General features: G+C 44.5%; 1 protein-coding gene across 4 annotated transcripts in view; it reads right to left on the bottom strand.

Moving 5' to 3' along the window:
• Positions 1-18,836, bottom strand: part of SLC24A3 (solute carrier family 24 member 3) — a 486,823-nt gene that overhangs the window by 141,333 nt on the left and 326,654 nt on the right. The gene's annotated exons all lie outside the window — the stretch shown is intronic.

The following is an 18,836-nucleotide window of genomic DNA, read 5'->3' on the forward strand; positions in this document are numbered from 1 at the left end:
AAGTCCCTGGTTCAATGTCAACCTAAGCAAGAGGCCTTGGCCCCTCCCTCCCATTTCTCTCTATTCACCTTATCCTGATTTTTCATGACATATTATATGTTAAATTAATTTGTTTATTGTCTGTCTCCCTCACTAGAAGTCCACAAGGATATGAACTTTATCTGTCTTATTTGTCCCTAATACAGGGCACAGGGCCTGGCGCATAGCAGGTGCTCAAAAAATATATGTGCAATGAAGGAATAAACACATGAATACTTCTAACTGAGGTCATTCACTCTGCTGTTTCCTACAGGACAGGCTCCACAATCTTGCTTCCTGTCAGCGAAAACCAGGGAATACCCTGGAATTCTAACCTCCTGGGCATAAATCACCCATTTAACCCCAAGTTTCCTCTCTAATTGATGAAATTTTATTTGGATTCCATCATTGGTTGACCACCTAGCATCCATCCTCCACTCCTTTCTAATGGGACCCCAATTTCATCCCAATATCCACCATAACCCATGGGAAGGTGACCCCACCCTTTCCTCTAGGAGTAGAACTGACTGGCCAATCAGTGTGCAGTATTTCCCACTGATGGCTACTGGTTCAGGAGCGGATATGTGACCTGGGCTGATCCAATGAAATTGTAGGAAAGGTTTTATAGTCCTTGCCAGTGGCATCCATTTTTCACCCTCTGGCGCTGGTTATGGGCTGGGGGTCCTGGTTGCCCCCTGGCAGCCATATTGAGGGAAATGGGACTTGAAAGGAAGTTGACCCTGAGTCAACTTCATGGCATTACCAAGTTGTTGAGCATGTGGTACTAAAGCATACCTGCCTCCAGATTTTGTAATAGAGCATTTCGGCCAGTTTGATTTGGGAGTTTTCCTATTACTTGCAGCCCAAAGCATCAAATGGGTATAGCTGTTCATCTTTCAAGTTCCAGCATCCTCAGCAGTGACATGCTTTCATGTTTTGATCTCTCAACATCTTTTCCTTTTGAGAATTGCTCCACTGCACAGACCTTCAGTCACACATTCCCCATACCCGTCAGCACAGGGCACAGGCACATGACCCAGGCTAGCCACCAGGACACCCCATTCTCTGTCATGCAGTAGTGGGTGAGCAAAAGGTCTGCAAGGGGGCCAATGAGGGACTGACAGAGAAGCTGGAAGAGGAGGGCTCTCTGCTTATGAGATACAAACACTGCCTGAGTCCGGAGGCAGCTGCCATACAGAGGGAGCTTGCTGGAGAATGTAGTTCATACAGTAAGAAGCCCAACCAAGAGATGGGACAGACAGAATGACACACACACACACAGACACACACACACAGACACACGCACAAAATGGTGTTCAATGACAACCCATGAACTCTGGACCCAGCTCACCCCTGAAATAGAGGTGGACTTTCCAATTTCATGAACTAATAACATGCCTTTTACACTTATGATGACTTGAATGGGATTTCTGTCACTTACAGCTGTCCTTCATGAAGCTTTTTGTAGCAGCCTGAGCATGAAATGATCTCTCTGGCCTCTGACTCTTGGCTGTGGCACCAATTTAGCCATCCCTCCCCCTCTTTATGAACTCATTTTTCCTTTTCACACATAGGTGTTTGGGCTCTCCAACCAGACTGTAAGATTCTAAAAAACATCTTAACACTTGATTCGGTGGAATTATCAGACGAGTGAATGAAAACATATTCATTCCAAAGTGCTGCCTATAATAAATTATCAAAACCCAACACAATATACCACAGGAGATGGGTTATATAAACCATGGTTCATCAATCGATGAAATCCTGCTAAAAGAGATGATTTAAGTCCACAGTTAATGACAAGAAAAGGCATTTACTATACACTGCTAAATGAGAAATATTATAAAATAATGTGTACAATCTTTTTTGTTATTATCTATGTGTTAAGGCATACACACACGCACACGCACACACTTGTGCAAGTATATTTGCATATAAGAGTTTGTAAGACCACACATTAAAGTAGTTTTTCCCTCTGTTGGTATGACTCTGTTTTTATAATTCCTATCTATATTTTCTGATATGTCCACCTTGAATTTGTATTTCTTGTGTGAATTTTGCAGGTGGTGGAGATTTTAGAGCAAGGACTCTGTCTTATAGTTTTCTAATCTCCAAGGAGCCTGGGATGTCTGGCATGCAGAGACACCTTAAAAATAACTTTCATTGATTGGTCTATTCATAATCTGTACAAAATTATTTGTCTGTGGATTTGGGGGGAAGAAAATGTCAATTTTTACAAAGTTAATGCTTTATTTACATCTTGTGGATGAGTCAGAATATACACTCCCAAATTTCAGTGGACTCAAACCCTCTTTTGCTGTATGGCTTGGCTGATCCAATGATGCGCAGGCTTTATCATTATCTTTGAAAGAACAGCCAAATGTAGTAATTGGAATACAGAATTGTACATTTGTGAATTAACCAAGATCTAAATAAACTGTCTCTAGCTGCCATACTCAACTCACTGAAATAGCCAAGTCCATAAACCATCTTTCTAAGACTATGTTCCAATATTACGTATCGATCCTGTCGTGAGGCTAGAAACTTCATCTAACATATTGCAAATCAACACTTGGAATGGGTTGGGAAATGAATAGATCTTCCAGGCTCTCTGTGATTTCAAGGGTGATGGCTACTGAAAGCCACATTAGTTCTCATGCACAACGCAGTGTGAGGCCCCTGCCTCGATCAGGCACCCTGTGTGGCAAGGCACCTCTGGACATCTGGAGGGGTCTGCCAGGCAATGGGGCTCCTTTCCAGCCACAGAGCACCTCCTGGCCTGCCACTTTGCTTACAAGAAATTCTGCTCTAATTCCTGCCGTGTTACCCACTGGAAATCAGTTTCCCACTGGAAAAGCAAACAAAATAGAACAAGGTATTGGTGGGGGGAGGTTCTGTGCATGTAGCAGAGTAGGAAGGATAAGGAAATCAGTACCTTCTGCTCATTTTTGCTGTGAACCTAAAAATGCTCTAACAATGGGTCTTCTATTACTACTACTAATAAGTTTCAAAAACTAAACAGAACAAAGGAACAAAACAAATGTATGAAGTCAACTTTTTTTTTATTTTTTTTTATTTTTAAATTTTTTTTTTCAACGTTTTTTATTTATTTTTGGGACAGAGAGAGACAGAGCATGAACGGGGGAGGGGCAGAGAGAGAGGGAGACACAGTATCGGAAACAGGCTCCAGACTCCGAGCCATCAGCCCAGAGCCTGACGCGGGGCTCGAACTCCCGGACCGCGAGATTGTGACCTGGCTGAAGTCGGACGCTTAACTGACTGCGCCACCCAGGCGCCCCTGAAGTCAACTTTTAGATGCAGGAAGCCTACTGATATTGATGGTACTATCAGTACAACTGGCCTGAGTGTTTTAGAGTGAGGCATTTTTGTATTAATTTGGCCATTCCTATATTTCCAAAGGATATAATACTATAATTGGGGATAGTGACTAATAATAATATTATTAATTTTTGCCACTATATGTTGGGCCAGGAACTCCAAGCACGCTCACTCCAGATACTTTACAGGGACTGTCTCACATAATTTCTCTAACTCCTGTGGGAGGCAGGGTGTTACTGGCCCCAGGTCCCAGATACCTCTGAGAGTACAGTAGCGAATCCAAGGACACACGGCTAGCAAATGGCAGGCCTTGGATGTGACCCCAGGACTCTCTGAGCCTTCCTGCTGAGGCCAGTTCCACACAGAGGGCGTTCCTGAACTGCTGTCCAATCGACACCTTCTATGTTCACTTGGCCTACTAATAAGTTCACTTCTCCAACCACACGAGAGAGAGGGACAGTTTCAGAATCCCAGCCAGCCACCTCTGGGGGTTGCCAGTCAGAGCCACTGATGTTCTTTGTTATTTATTTTTATTTTAGAAGTTCAATTCTGATTATATAAATATACCATTTACATAAATGTATCAATGTGATCAGCATGAACAGGAGTAAACCCTAGTTACCTCTTTATTTTTAGTGGCTTCCAATTTTCCTCTATAAATAAATGGACCATCAACACTGCTACAGTGAACACCTTTACTCATATATCCTTTTGCATTTCTAGGACAGACTTCCAGATGTGGAATTGCTGGGTGACGTTCTTTTTCAGTAGTATTATTTATACAAGGTGCACTAAAAAATACAAGACAGACTTAACCCCTCAAAAATATTCAAGGTGATCCCTGGAATGGTGGATGTGTTGCGGCACACCCAGAAATCTGAGCCTCCGGCCTGGCTACAACAATCAGAACAAGCAAATGTGGGATGCTTTCCGGAAATGATGAGTGAGGGGTGTCTGCAGAGGAGAGGAGAGGAGGGGTCTGTTTCAGTTTCAACTCCAAGCTCACAACCACAGGGCCTTCACCTCCCTTGGAACTTATCAGGGCCCTCCCTGTGGGAATCTGTACGTTAGCACTGATTATGTGCTGCCTGGACCGTGAGCCATGTTTTAAGTCCATGTACCTGGCTGCTCTTCTTTTTCAGGGCAGCAACTATGCTCTTCCCACATTCATATCCACCCAGTCTCAGGGCGGGCTTGCACAGAATGAGGGAACTGGTTTATATGAAATGAATGAGTCCAAGCAGGAGGTACCCAGAGAGTAGCTGGTGTCCCCTTTAGAAAGAGAGGTAGCCTGGAGCCTTGGAGGAAGCCCAGGATGGAGTAAAGGACCTCGCGTCAAATCCCACACTTGACACTTCCAAGTTGTGGTGACCTTGAGTGACTCTCCTGACCTCACATAGCCTTCAACATGAGACCAATCACACCATCCGCTTGAGTTAACTTATGAGAGGGAGTACTGTGGGGGGTACACGGACACAGAGGAGCAAAGGGGCTTGGGCTGTGAGATTGTGCCCCAGCGGGCCTGCTGGAGGAGGACAAGAGACATGCAGAGCAGGGTCAGGAGGACAAGGGGCATGTGGAGCAGAGCCAAGTCACCCTCGTCCTAGCAGAGGCTGCCAGGTATCAGTTGACAAGCAGCTAACCCCAGACATGGGTCAACTGATCCCCAGTGTTCAGCTGAACCCAAAAGACCCAGAAGCTAAAGAAACGTGTACTGTTGTATGTCACTGAGGTTTTAATTTTGTTTTTTAAGTGGGCTCCAGACCAATGTGGGGCTTGAACTCATGACCCTGAGATCAAAAATCGCATGCTCTACCAACTGAGCCAGCCAGGGGCCCCTGTTGCTGAGGTTTTCGGGCCATTTGTTATACAGCATTATTAGGGCAACAGGCAACAGATACAGCCAAGATGATACAAACAGCCATGGTGAAAACAACAATAATGAGAAGTAACTTCCAAGTTCTGAGTGACAATATGCGCAGCTTTTCTAGTCTCCTTTGGAACTAGCCATGATCCTATGACACAGCTCAGACCAATGAGAAGAAGGCACGGATGCAACAAAGTGACCCTTTTTTTTTTCTAGCTCTCAACTTGGATGTAGTGTCTGGGGCAGCAGCAGCCATCATATGACCATGAGACAACAAGCAAGAAGATACACAGCAGCACACACGGGATGGCAGAGCTCTGAGGATGCCATTCGCGGGCTGATCCAATGTCAGGAATCATCTTTCTCTGTGCCGCTTCTTGGGTGAGAAAATGAAATATGAACCCCCATTTGCCTCTATGGCCATTAGTCAGGTTTCCCCCACTGGTGGCCACAAGCCTCCCTATCTGATTATGGGTGGAGATATTCATTCTGCCAGGCGAGGCTAGCGAAGGGGGCCAGAGAAGTCTTCACAGAGGAAGTGGCCACTAAACTGGGATTCTGGAAGATAAATACCATCTCATCAGGTGGTTTCAAAGGCTGACTGAGACTAATAAAACCAGAGAAACGCTGGCCATAGTAAACTGTGAAGCACCTAAGGTAACAGGAAATCACCATGGCCTGTGGCTTAATGGAGGTGAACAGGCTCTAGCTGAAATGTCAATATACATAAGGGCTTCTGAATTGTGAGGGCAAATGTCTCTGAACAGTGCGACATTAACCCTGCTGCTTTATGTGGCATCTACAGTCAGCGGTTTTCACAGACAATTTCCTTTTACTACATCATCTGCTCTCACGTTGCTGTCTTTAATTTCAATGAAGGTAGTGCTGGACAATCAATTCCTAAGGAAGATCTATAGAACTCTGGCCTTGGTGGAAATTGTTCTAAACCTCCCGGGGAATATGGTTTGAATATTAACCAAAAAAAGATTTCCTTTTCCCTTCTCTGTATTTTTCATAGTTTCAAGTGATAGTTTCTTCAAGTAAACTTGGAAAATACAACAACAATTGTATTTCTTTTAAAAATCCGCCCCCCCCCCATCACAGCTTGAATGTAATGGCCCCATGATGTCTTGGTGGGACTGACGTACATGGTCACTTCTGGGTTCTGTCACCACTACAGTTGTAATTCTCCTGGAAATACTCACTCTCCCTAGTGACTAGAGAGGGAGACTCTGAGCTTCCAGCCAGACTAAGGTTCTGTATAAGAGGATTTGGGGGGGAGGGCATCAGGGAAGAGGAATGTAGCAGGTGACTATGTGCCCCCTGGTCCTATCATATTCTTTAGGCCTTATTAATTTAGAACACCCCATAGTGTCTTGAACATCAGAATCTGCCTTGATTTGTTCAAAGAGCAATGATTTACCCTTACACAAAGTGGTCAAGAAGTGCTAGGGCATTATCATGCCCTGGGCGCCCTCTCGCAATGACTGATGGGAACTGGTGTATCTGTACCCCAACTCCCCTGACCCTGGAGTGGAGAAACCACTCTGTCTCCTTGGGCTCCCCAGGTGACTAAGCTTCAGGTGCCCACCCTGTTGCAAGCTTGATGACCCATCTTTTATTAGTGATCCTCCCTTCTCTGCCCCACTTCCTACTGCACTACTGATGTTTCTCTTTGCCCCTGGATAACAACTTGCATTCCAACCCTGGTCTCAGAGTCTGCTTCTGGCAGAGCCCGAATTAAACCAAGAATGAAGGGGGTTAAGGAAGATCATGAAAAGAATGAAATGCAGTTTGCAGTCAAGACGGGCCACTCATAGAAACAACTGTTTTCTAAAAATCCGGAGGGACTAGTGTAAAGGCATGCAATTCGAAGACATCCATCTCAAATAAACACATTGCCAGCTACACAACTAGATAAGGGGCCAGGCTGCCCCACCCATGAAGTTCCAACTTTAGAAAGCTCTGGATGACCTACACGTCTTACTGCATGAGGGACTCTGCTTCTCTCTTCCCACATCCTAATTCCCGCTCTTATGCTTTGAATTCACCAATAGAGAGTAAGCCTGTGAAACTCTAGGCATCCCATCCTCAACTCCAACGAAGACAGAGCCCCAGGTGTGTGCTCCCTCACCATGCCCCTCACTGTGTGGCTCTGGTATACCATGGACCCTCCAGAACCTCTAAGTGATAAAATCTTAGTTTTCCAAAGTTCCCTGATGGTTGTTGCCATTCCTGAGGGATGTTTTACATTCATAATAAGACCCACAAGGGTCATAAGAGACTCTTAAATACGGAGAACAAACAGAGGATTACTTGGAGGGGTTGTGGGAGGGGGGATGGGCTAAATGGGTAAGGGGCATTAAGGAATTTACTCCTGAAATCATTGTTGCACTAAATGCTAACTAACTAGGATGTAAATTAAAAAAAAATTAATTAAATAAAAATTAAAAAGAAAAAAGGCCCACAAGGACCAGTTCGGTCACAACACTGGCTCCCGCTGGGGAAATGTCTGTGAGGGTTTCCCACAGGTATCTGGGGACCAGGTGCTGCCCCAGGCACCCCTAGAGGGCAGAATCACTGTCTGTAGGTTGAGACCAACACAAAACAGGAACTCTATCTGAGTCCCAACCCCAGGGTCATTTTGTCAGTTGGCACCATGAAGATCTTTGAAACCACTGTCAACTGAAAAGGGTGAAGGTCTTTGAAACCACTGCCAACTGAAAAGGTTTCTCTTGCTGGAACTCAAATGCTAAAGGAAATGCGAATGTTAATGTACCTGCTCCATTAGCATACATCCTATAATTATGTTACTTGAATTTCATGATGGCCAAATAGCTGATCAGTGTTCTTGGAGGTCATCGCACTGGGGTGACTATTTTGGAGCTTTGGGAATGAGACATTTGCCATCTCAGGAGAAAGATTTCAGTGGGAAAAGAACCATTGTTTCCCTGTGTGTTCTTCTCTGTCTGTTTCTCCCGATCCCTGTTACCCCAGAAGCCTCTCCCACAGTATCCACTCTGAGAAACTGGTTCCTAGGTCCCTAAGGAAGTCACTTATTTCTTTTGGTTGTCAGTTTCTCAAAAAAGTGGGGGTAATAACTGCCATTTCCCCTCAATATTTGTTAAGGGAAAGTTCTGGGGGCAGGTGTATCCCCCGGTGGGGGCATATGCACACGTGGGCCTTAGAGGAATCTCACTGGGTACCAGACACACATTCTTCAATGACCTAACAATGGTACAAGATGGGACACTGGGTTTAATCCAGAGTCACTGGTGGGAACCAAGTTCAGTAACTTGGGTCAGATTACACAGTTAGTAGGTGCCAGAGGCAGGATTTAAACCCAGGGACCTGCCTCCTGAGTCCGCGCTCCTAACCACCACGTCACATGGCATCTCAGGAAGAGAGGTCTCTTCATGTAAGGAACTTCCTGCCCTTTATATAAGGAACATTTACTCCTCTAACCTGTGCCAGGTCTCAAATCCCCTTCTATGGAGACCTCCTGTGAGACAGGGGTTCTTAAACTGCGGTGTCTGAACCTTTCACCCCCCCGCCCCCAGACAGTACTCAGAACAACTCAGCAATTTGTTTATCTGGATGAGAACAAATCGCATCTTTGTGTTCACTAGTCTCTGAATGAAATTCAGCATTTCCTTCCACTAAGAATACAGGCAATAAGCCACAGCAGCACTGGCAAGACCTGGGAATATGGCCCTGGTGGAAATCACAGACCTTTCATATCACATCACCCGCATTGCAGAGACCACATACACGTTTGTCACTGCTTCAAAATAGATAGTTATCAGACCTGATGGTAGATCCTGTATTTAATATATTAACAAAGAATCACTCAGGTTTCAAATTGCTGTGTGCTTTAAAGTGTACCAGTATCATCTGGGAAATGCATACAAAATGAGGTTCCCCCAGTCCCACATCCAGAAGATCCTCTTAGCAGGCCCCTGGGTTGGGGCCTAAGGACCTGCATTTCTAATCAGCACCTGAAACAGGTGGTCCAGGTGTCCCTTGGTCTGTTTCTATGGGCCCCTAGTTGGACGCCTTGAGAGTGAGTCCAGAATAATGTCCAGAATAGTCTAGAATAGTGAGGAGGCTTGGTGCCTCTGTCAGGGTTTGAGCAGCAAACAGAAGGCCGCTCAAAAGGGTTTAACCAGAGAGAACTCTTTTTTTAACTGCAGAGAGTCTGATGAAGGGCTTCCCTGTAGTAGTACAGGCAGGGCAAGGGAACCAACAGAGAACGTAATGCACCCAGAGCCTAGCAACTCGAGAAGCTGTTCCCTTGTGGTGGCCTGAAGGTACAAGAGGAGGGGACGGAGTTGCTGCAGCCTCGTGAGTGGGGATGAGGCTCCTCACAGGGTGGAGGAAAGCAGCACTAGCCAGAGCCTGGAAAGCCAGGAGGGAGCAGGGAGGAAATGCCCGGACCTCTCTCCTGTCCCTCCCCAAAGGCACGGAATCTGGGAGATAAGGTCCTTAGAGGCTGGTCTTCTGGAGTCCAGAGTGGGGTAGAGAGAAGTAGACAAAGAAAATGGGGGTGCAGACAGAGAGTGATCAGCCAGGAAAAATGGGGAGGGATGGAAAGGAGAAAGGGGAGCAACAAAGGGAGAGGGCAGCCAGAGGAGAAGAAGGAAGTGAAAAGGGGACAAAACCAGGTTCTCTTAAAGTCAACCGCACTTCATCCATGAAGACATCAGCCCTTTGTTGCTCCCTTCCCCTGCTGGGGATTTAGGAAGGCTCACAATAAAAACATGTACAATAAAATAATGGTACACACAAATAAGTAAAAGGCATCAGGACATAAGACAAATAAAAATGCAAGTAAGAAGTCATGATCAGGAAGAAAGAGAACACATATACAGTGCCATGAACTTTTTACCCCCCAGAGACACCCAGAATTGTAGGAGGACTGGAGGTCAGGCACATTCTAGCTGGCTAGGTCTGGACCCCCATGGGGGCTCCCTGACACACCCTTTTCTGGGGTCATAGGCTGAACTGTTCCCTCGGGCTTGGGGACCACTCCCATCTCTAACTAAGCCTTTTTTTTTTCTTTTTCTCAACTAAGACAGAAGAGAGCAAACCTGATTGGGGGAGCAGAAGGGCCAAGTTCTCTGAAAGGGGATGGATCATTCTTTCTCCTTCTCTATCTCTATAGATGTATAATACATATTACTTATATTTGATATTTAAAAATTTAATTTTAACTTTTTTATTGTGGTAAAATATACACAACACAATGTTTACCATTTTAACCATTTTCAAAGTGTATAGTTTAAAGCCATTAAGAATACATACACTCATGGGGTGCCTGGGTGGCTTAGTCAGTTGGCTCGGGTCATGATCTCATGGTTTGTGGGTTCAAGCCCCATGTCAGGCTCTGTGCTGACAGTGTAGAGCCTACCTGTATTCTCTCTCTCTCTCTCTCTCTCTCTCTCGATAAATAAATAAACTTAAAAAAAGAATATTCACATTCAAATTCAGATTGTTGTACAACCATTACCGCCATCCATTTGAGAACTTTTTTGTCTTCCCAAACTGAACTCTGTACCCGTTAAACAGTAACTCTTCATTTCCCAACCCCACCCCCACCCCCAGGCCCTGGAAACCACCATTCTATTTTCTGTCTCTATCAATTTGACTACCGTAGGTACCTCATCTAAGTGGACTAAGTATTTGTCCTTTTGTGACTGGCCTATTTCATTCAGCATAATGTACTCAAAGTTCATCCATGTTGTAGCAGGTGTCAGAATTTCTTTCCTTAAGGGGTGCCTGGGTGGCTCAGTTGGTTGAATGTCCAACTTTGGCTCAGATCATGATCTCACGGCTTATGAGTTGGAGACCCGTGTTGGGCTCTGCACTGACAGCTCAGAGCCTGAAGCCTGCTTCAGATTCTGTGTCTCCTCTCTCTCTGCCCCTCCCCTGCTTGTGTGCTCCCTCTCTCTCTCTCTAAAATAAATAAATATTAAAAAAAAAGAATTTCTTTCCTTAAAAACTGAAGAATATTCCATTGTGTACGTATGTATGTATGTATGTATGTATGTCTATCATATTTTGTTTATCCATCAGTGGACATTTAGGTCACTTCTACCTTTTGGCTATTGTGAGTGATGCTGCTACGAACACAGGTGTATAATTGTCTATTCAAGCCACAGCTTTCAGGCTTTTTTTGGGTAAATACCCAGTAACGGAACTGCTGGATCATATGGTAATTCTCTGTTTAACTTTTTGAGGAAACTCCATATTGTTTTCCACAGCAGCTACACCATTTTACATTCCCACCAACACTGCACAAGGGATCCCATTTCTTTACATCCTCACCAGCATTTGTTATTTTCTGGGGTATTTTTTGTTTGTTTTATTTTGTTTTTTGACAGCAGCCATCTGAATGTGTGTGAGATGGTGTGCGCAAGACACAGTTTTGGGTTTTGTTCGTACGTTCATTTCTGGCGAAAAAGTAAATAAAATCTCCCTGGAGCCCTGCAGTCAGGACAGGAGGCAAGTGTGAACAGAAGATGACAAATGTTTCCTTATTCCCTTGCAACCCTTTCCCCAAGCACACACACAAACTCTATAAAGCCCATTAGTTCTTTCCAAAGAAAGAGCCTCATTTGCACAATCATGAAGGATAATTTCCCTACGTCTATATGGACTTCCTTTCCAAATACTTCCTTTTCAAAGTCTTACCCAGAAGTCTTTGTTTAGCTTAGACAAGAACAGGCATAAAGTCAGGGCTGAGGGAAATGGCAGTGAAGGAAGGGGCAGATGAAGTGAGTGATGACAAGTTTGAGCATCTTGGTGTTGTCAGAGGCTGCTGCCTGGCACCATGGCCTCAACTGCCCACAGGGGTCCACAAGATGTAGGAATAAGTAGATGAGGTAGGGTCTGTGGCTTGCTGGACAGTGGAGTTCTATCTCAGGTGGACAGCCTGTGCTCTGCCTTGGCTAATGCTCCTTGAGGATATGTGCTCAGTGTGGCCAGAGATTCCGATTTTCTAAGAGTGAAACTACGAATCTGGACTTCAGGTAAAAATCTCCTGGTTTTGAGTAATGGAAGCTAATGTAGTCACTCTGGCCTCACTGCCTACTCTCTCCCTTGCTGATTCTGCTCCAGGCATACTGGCCTCCTAGCTCTTGCATAAATAAACCTAGGCGGCTCTGAGTCAAGGCCCTTGCATTGGCTGGCCCATTCTCTCCTCAGCCATTCACGTGACTCCTTCCCTCACTTCATTCTTTCCTCAAATATCACCCTCTTGGAACCCACCTTGACCCTACAACATGCCTCTCCAGCACCTCCCCTCTTCACCCTCCAAACTCTGCTCCACTATTTCTTTTTCCATTGTATGGATTATCTTCTAGCATGCCAAACAATTTACTTATTATGTTTATTTTACTGCCTGCCTCCTTCTTTAGAATATAGGCTCCATGAAGATAGGGGTCTCTGCCTGTCTCATCCTCTGATGTATTCCAAGTGCCTGGAATGGGGCTGGCACATAGTACATGCTCAATTAAGTACTGAACGAATGAATGATTGAATTCAACAATTGTAAAGCACTGAGCTGACCAAATTCAACTGTCAATAGTGAGAATGGTGATCTCAGGTCAGGTCCAATTGTCCATTTCTTTGATCAGGAAAATAATGCCCTGGGCAGTTAAATAACTTTTCTGCAGTTGCCCTGCCATGATGGCCTGGCTTGTTCTGAAACTCCTGGCACTGGCCTAGTGGTCCAGGGTTCTTCCCACAGCATCATGCTCAAACTCAAGGTTCCCATCAGGGCTCAGATGAGGATGTATGACTCTTGTCCCTCAGGTCTTTCCTCATGTGGAAATCTAAGATAATAGGCACCATCTTTCCACCTTCTTTCCAGTTTCTTCCAGTAGACAGAAACTAACTACCTAGTGGCTGAAAGAATGAACCCATATGTGAACTTTAAGAACCCCACACCAAGGTGCACCCCCATACCTCCAGCCTAGAGTCTGTGCTGATGACAATACCAACAACATCCGGATGGCACACCAGGGCAGAGGTTTGGGACAGTTTTGTTCACTTTTGTATTCCCTCTCTTACATCAGTGCCTGACACTCTTTCTGAGATGTTTCTTGGAGGAATGCATCAATGAATGAATGAGCTCTTTCTATGGGCCGACCCTAGGCTCAGTGTGTAAAATGCATTAGCTCATTTCACCCTCCCAGTAACCCACATACAGAAGTTGGCCCTATAGTATTTCTATTTTACAGAAGAGGAAACTGGGGTCTGGAGGGAATAAGAAACACATCTTATTAGCAGAGACAGTAATCACTCAAATCTATTGCTGTGTGACATCAAAGCTCCTAATCTTCATCACATGGCCTCCACTCCCAGTGGACTCCAGGAAGTAAGGATGGAAAATTCCCTACCTGCCTGGTAGCCATTCTATCCATTTAAACATGAAACTTAGTATTAAAGAGCAATCTTCCCCCAGGTAGTATCAACCAGTCCAAAGGAAAGGGTTCCTGGATATTGGCTGTGTTCACCAAAAGAAGACCCTCAGGGGAGAATCCATATACAATGGGAGACTGATAAGGTAGTAGAGGATCCATGGACAAGGAAGGAGAAGAAACCAAGGGAAGGTGTGATGCCAGATGACACCTACTCTCAGCCTCATCCTGCACAGAACTCTGGAGTAGAGGCTGCCCCACAGACTTGGTCTTGCCTTAAAACAAAGGATCTGGGCATCCATACTACTGTACCAACCAGTCATTGTGGCTATTTGCCACCCCAGAGAATGCAACTTATCAGGCACTTGCTACTCAGTGCACCCTGGTGAAGTAGGCCTAGCAGCCCAAGATCTTAAAAGGTCACAGGGGTGAACCATGAGAAGCTCACGTGTGATCCAGAGACCCAAAGGCCACAAACTTATAAAGAGGACTCAGGTTGATCTGATGGGAGTACCACCACGTCTGCTAAATGTGTGAGCAAAATATTTTGTATTAAAGCTAAACACAGAGCTATTCACTAGATTCTATCAGAGCTTAGAGCAAGGACACCTAACCTACATTTTAGAGAGTGAGGAGAAGGTTATGGGAAGACTCTCTGGAGGAGTTGACGGTTACATCATGTCCGAAAAACCAAGCAAAGAAGTCAGGAAAGAAGTGGCTAGACAAGGGAACAGCATGAATAAAAGCATGGTGTCACAAATAAACACAGTTTGCTTTAAAAACGACAAATTATTCATTATTGCTGGAGTGTAGATTGTGGGTGAGAAAGCAGATGAAGAGGCTGTAGAAATAGGCAAAGGGCAGTTTGGGGAGGTTCTGGTACTCTGGGCTGATATTTGCATGCATAAATGCAGACTGTCTGCCTTAAACAGGAATCACTGTTGACTCCATTAGCTGAACACTATAATGATTAAAGTGGCTTTGATGATGACGATGATAGTAATAACAGTGATTATGATGTGCTCATGGCAGGGACAATAATAATTATGGTGATAATAGTGACTGTGATGATAATATTGATGGTCAGAGTGGTGGTGATGGTGGTGGTGATGGTGATGGTGATGATGATGATATGGTGATGGTGTCTTGGAGAGGTAGTGATTTGATAATGTGATGATGATGACAGTGGTGGTACGGATAGTGACTGTGATACTGATGGTGATGGTAAGGATGATGATGGTGACAGTGGTGATGGTGGTGGTGGTGATAATGTTGATGATGGTGATGTTGCTGCTGATGGTGGTGGTGGTCATGGTAGTGATGATGAAGATGGTGATGATGTCAGTGATGGTGGTGGTGATGAATGATGATGACGGTGATAATGATGGTGATGGTGGTGGTGATGGTAATGATGATAATAAAGACAATGATGGTGGTGGTGATGAATGATGGTGATGGTGATAATGATGGTGATGGTGGTGGTGATGGTAATGATGATAATAAAGACAATGATGGTGGTGATAATGATGGTGATGGTGGTAGTTATGGTAATGATGATAATAAAGACAATGATGGTGGTGGTGATAATGATGGTGATGGTGATCGTCATGGTGGTGATAATGATTTGACCATGTGATGATGATGATGACAGTGGTGGTGATGATAGTGACTGTGATATGATGATGACAGAGACAATGATGATGATGACGGTGATGAAGAGACAGACGATGATAATTATGACTGCTGACATTTATTGAAAATTGACCATGGGCCTAGAACTGCTTTAAAGCTTAATCTCTCAGCTACACCATGAAATGGAAACTATTGTCACCCCCACTTTTCAGACAAGAAAACTGAGGCAGAGAGAATATAAGCCCAAGATCACAAAGCCAGTCCATGACTGAAAATGGACTTCAGCTGCATTTGTAGGAGTCCAATCCTAGCTGGAACTCATGGCTGTAACTCCAATTGCTTTCAGCAGCAGGAGGAGTGGTCTGAAGGCTCAGAATGCCCACTGGCTTGAAGATTTCTCAAGATATTTCTTTCTTCCTTATTTCCTCCCTTTCTTCCTTTCCCATTTCTCAGTGACACCCCCACCCCACCCCTCCCTACTAAACACTAGTGGTACACTCTCAGGGAGTTCTCCAATCTCATGCGGACGCTGGTTGACACCAGGCGTGTCTGCCGATAGTGGCCTCTTTCTCTTCAGGCTTGTTTGAGAAAATGAGGACAATGACTTCTCCCCTAGAGATGTACTGTAAATATTAGAGAATTCAACTTTTCTGGAGGACTTTGAAATTTCAAAAAATTTCCCAACTCTCTGCAAGATGGTGGAAATCTTCACTTCAAGGTTGGTGATAAACCTGCTCCTTGCCTCAAAGTTTTTGTAACCAGAGCCAAGCCTTTTTGAGGAAACCACAATAGGGTAGGGATTTTCATGCCAGAGTTAGAGCTGTTTTATTGCACAACACTTTATTGCAAGACACCAGGCTGGTTAAAGTTATCAAGATATTTGCATTCTTGCCTTTCTGTCATTTTTTTTGTTATTCTCTCCCCAAACAGTCTTGGGAGTTGGTGGGCACCACAACTGCCAGATAACATCAAACAGTGGAATAGCAAGCCAATCATGGGCGAGCAACCAGCACTTCCAAACACAGGATCATCCTGAGACAGGCCATCCAAGCAGGCTCATAATCTGGCGCCTCTTCAAACCCATGTTCTTTAAATATTTATTCAACATTTATTTAGTGGAGGAGGGAGAAGAAAACATACATATATATAGAAATTAAGCCCCTTACTAATCCATTTCCACTGGTGCAAGCATAGCCAATGTTCTGAAAAATATTCTCCCATTCTTCCATAATCTTTATCCTTTTTTGAGTTTCTTTTGTAAAAAGAACTACTCTGAAGTAGACAACTTCTTGATGGTGAATCAAAGTTTAATATTTAATATTTAGATAATGAAACACATTTTATTCAATGTTGGTAAATACTATGAACTGTCCAATTTTTAAATTTCAGCTGGTGGGACAGTATGAGCACTTACAAAGTATGTATAACAGAAAGAGAACAGCAGTGGCAAAAAGCAGGAGGATCCTTTTTATTTCCACTTTAGGTGGCTGTTTGCTACAGGTGGAGGGGTTCGATTCAATTGCCTTTAGTTGTGTTATGTGGAAGCCCGAGTTAAGTGGCATCTTTCCCACTTACTATAGTGATGTTCTAGTGGTCTTGGTAGATCGGCACTCCAGAGAAGGTGCTTAGATGGCCGCCTGGGCACCCAGTTGAAAGCCATGGCAATATTCCCAGGTGGGGACCACTTCCTTAACTGTATGTCTTTACTCTGTCCTATTATCAGAACTGCCCCAGTATCACAAGATGTGCTCCCAGGGTGGAAGGCAATTTCCCATGAGTGGTGAAGGGCTACATGGGGTCATCCAGCATCCACAGCCTAAGCCTGCTCATGACTGGTATAGAGAGCTAATGGTTGGATGTCTGTGGGTAGGGGGCCAGTCTGGGACTGTCTGTATAAATGAACAAAGCCAACAGGCTTGTGTGGGGCTTAAACTCTGACCTTCATTTTATTGCTTAAGATCTAGTATAGTTAACGAAGCCAGACCAAAGCTTCATATTACAGTATTTCCAGCTTCACACTTCAATGACAATCCATTAAAATTACCAGATGATTACAATGGACTTTTAATTAGGAGGTTCAGAATCTCTCTTGCCAGACAATTAGCTTAGCTGGGCACATGCACTCCTCCCCCACAGCTGACATAGGCTGCCTAGATGTTTGGGGGGATGGGGATTCCAGGGAATCCTGTGTACCTGGACAACATTACAAATGACTGCTATTCTTGGGATGTCCTTCTTGTATTCTCTCCACTTGGTGTGCCCTTATAAAGCAATCAGGGCTCAGGACAAAGATGCTCTCAGACCATTCTACTAAAAATCCTCTGTGTTGTTGGAAGACCAATGTCACTGATAATGAGAAGGTCTGACTCTTGCTGCAGTTTGTAGATGCTGACACAAACTTTATGAGCTGTGGCTTCTAGGCAGAGAGCTAAAATTTAATCATGTTTTCACTTAACCTCCCCCAAGGCTCAGAAAAAGCAAGAGGCAGAGTTACAACTAAGAATCCAGGAGATCATCTAAAGGCATGTGGGTAGAGCACACTGAATCACAAGAGAGATGCATTCCCTAGAGGTTGTAAAGAGACTGAAAAACACTGGTACCTGAGTTTCTGTAGGCTCTTCCGCAACTTACAAAACAGGAATGGGAGAAATTTGGCAGCCACTAACTTCTACTCTCCTCTAACGTAAGTAAGTTGGTGGATGCTGTGATGAACCATGGTTAAAAAGCACAATTGGTGGGGCGCCTGGGTGGCGCAGTCGGTTAAGCGTCCGACTTCAGCCAGGTCACGATCTCGCGGTCCGTGAGTTCGAGCCCCGCGTCGGGCTCTGGGCTGATGGCTCAGAGCCTGGAGCCTGTTTCCGATTCTGTGTCTCCCTCTCTCTCTGCCCCTCCCCCGTTCATGCTCTGTCTCTCTCTGTCGCAAAAATAAATAAATGTTGAAAAAAAAAAATTTAAAAAAAAAAAAAAAAAAAAAAAAAAAAAAAAAAAAAAAGCACAATTGGAGAGCCTGGGTCCATATCCGAGTTGTGTGACCTGAAGTGAGTATTTCAACCTTGTTTTCCTCATTTCCCCATTTGCAAAATAGGAAAAATAATGGTACCTATCTCATATGGTTGTTTTGAAAGTAGATAATTCACACGAAATTTTTAGCATCATGGCTGGAATGTTACAAGCATTCAGTAAATGCTGAATAATGTTATTGTTGCCAGAGGTCATTATTATTTCAATCAACTTGTTAGAAAAGTGGGCCCAACTGAACCGAAGTGGAATCAAGGAAACACAAGAAAAGATTAGCATGCTTCTTCCTCTCTTCAACTACATCTGTGGTGGCCACTTCTACGGAAACAGGCACACAGAAGTGGTTTGCTGCAAAGCCTGGTTTCCTTTTCTTCTCCTGTCTCATAAGAGCTGTTGCCCATCGGAAGAAACCTAACCCAAGCTCCACATTCCAACAAACACATGATTTAGGATTCCCCGGCGGTCAAGGGGGACGGCCAACACCATGGTAAAATCCAACCCACCCCTGGATCCGATGTTAATTACAACTGAAAAGCAGA

This window comes from Puma concolor, chromosome A3 (assembly GCF_028749965.1).
Source record: "Puma concolor isolate L17-30 chromosome A3, mPumCon1.1.hap2, whole genome shotgun sequence".
Lineage (NCBI taxonomy): Eukaryota > Metazoa > Chordata > Mammalia > Carnivora > Felidae > Puma > Puma concolor.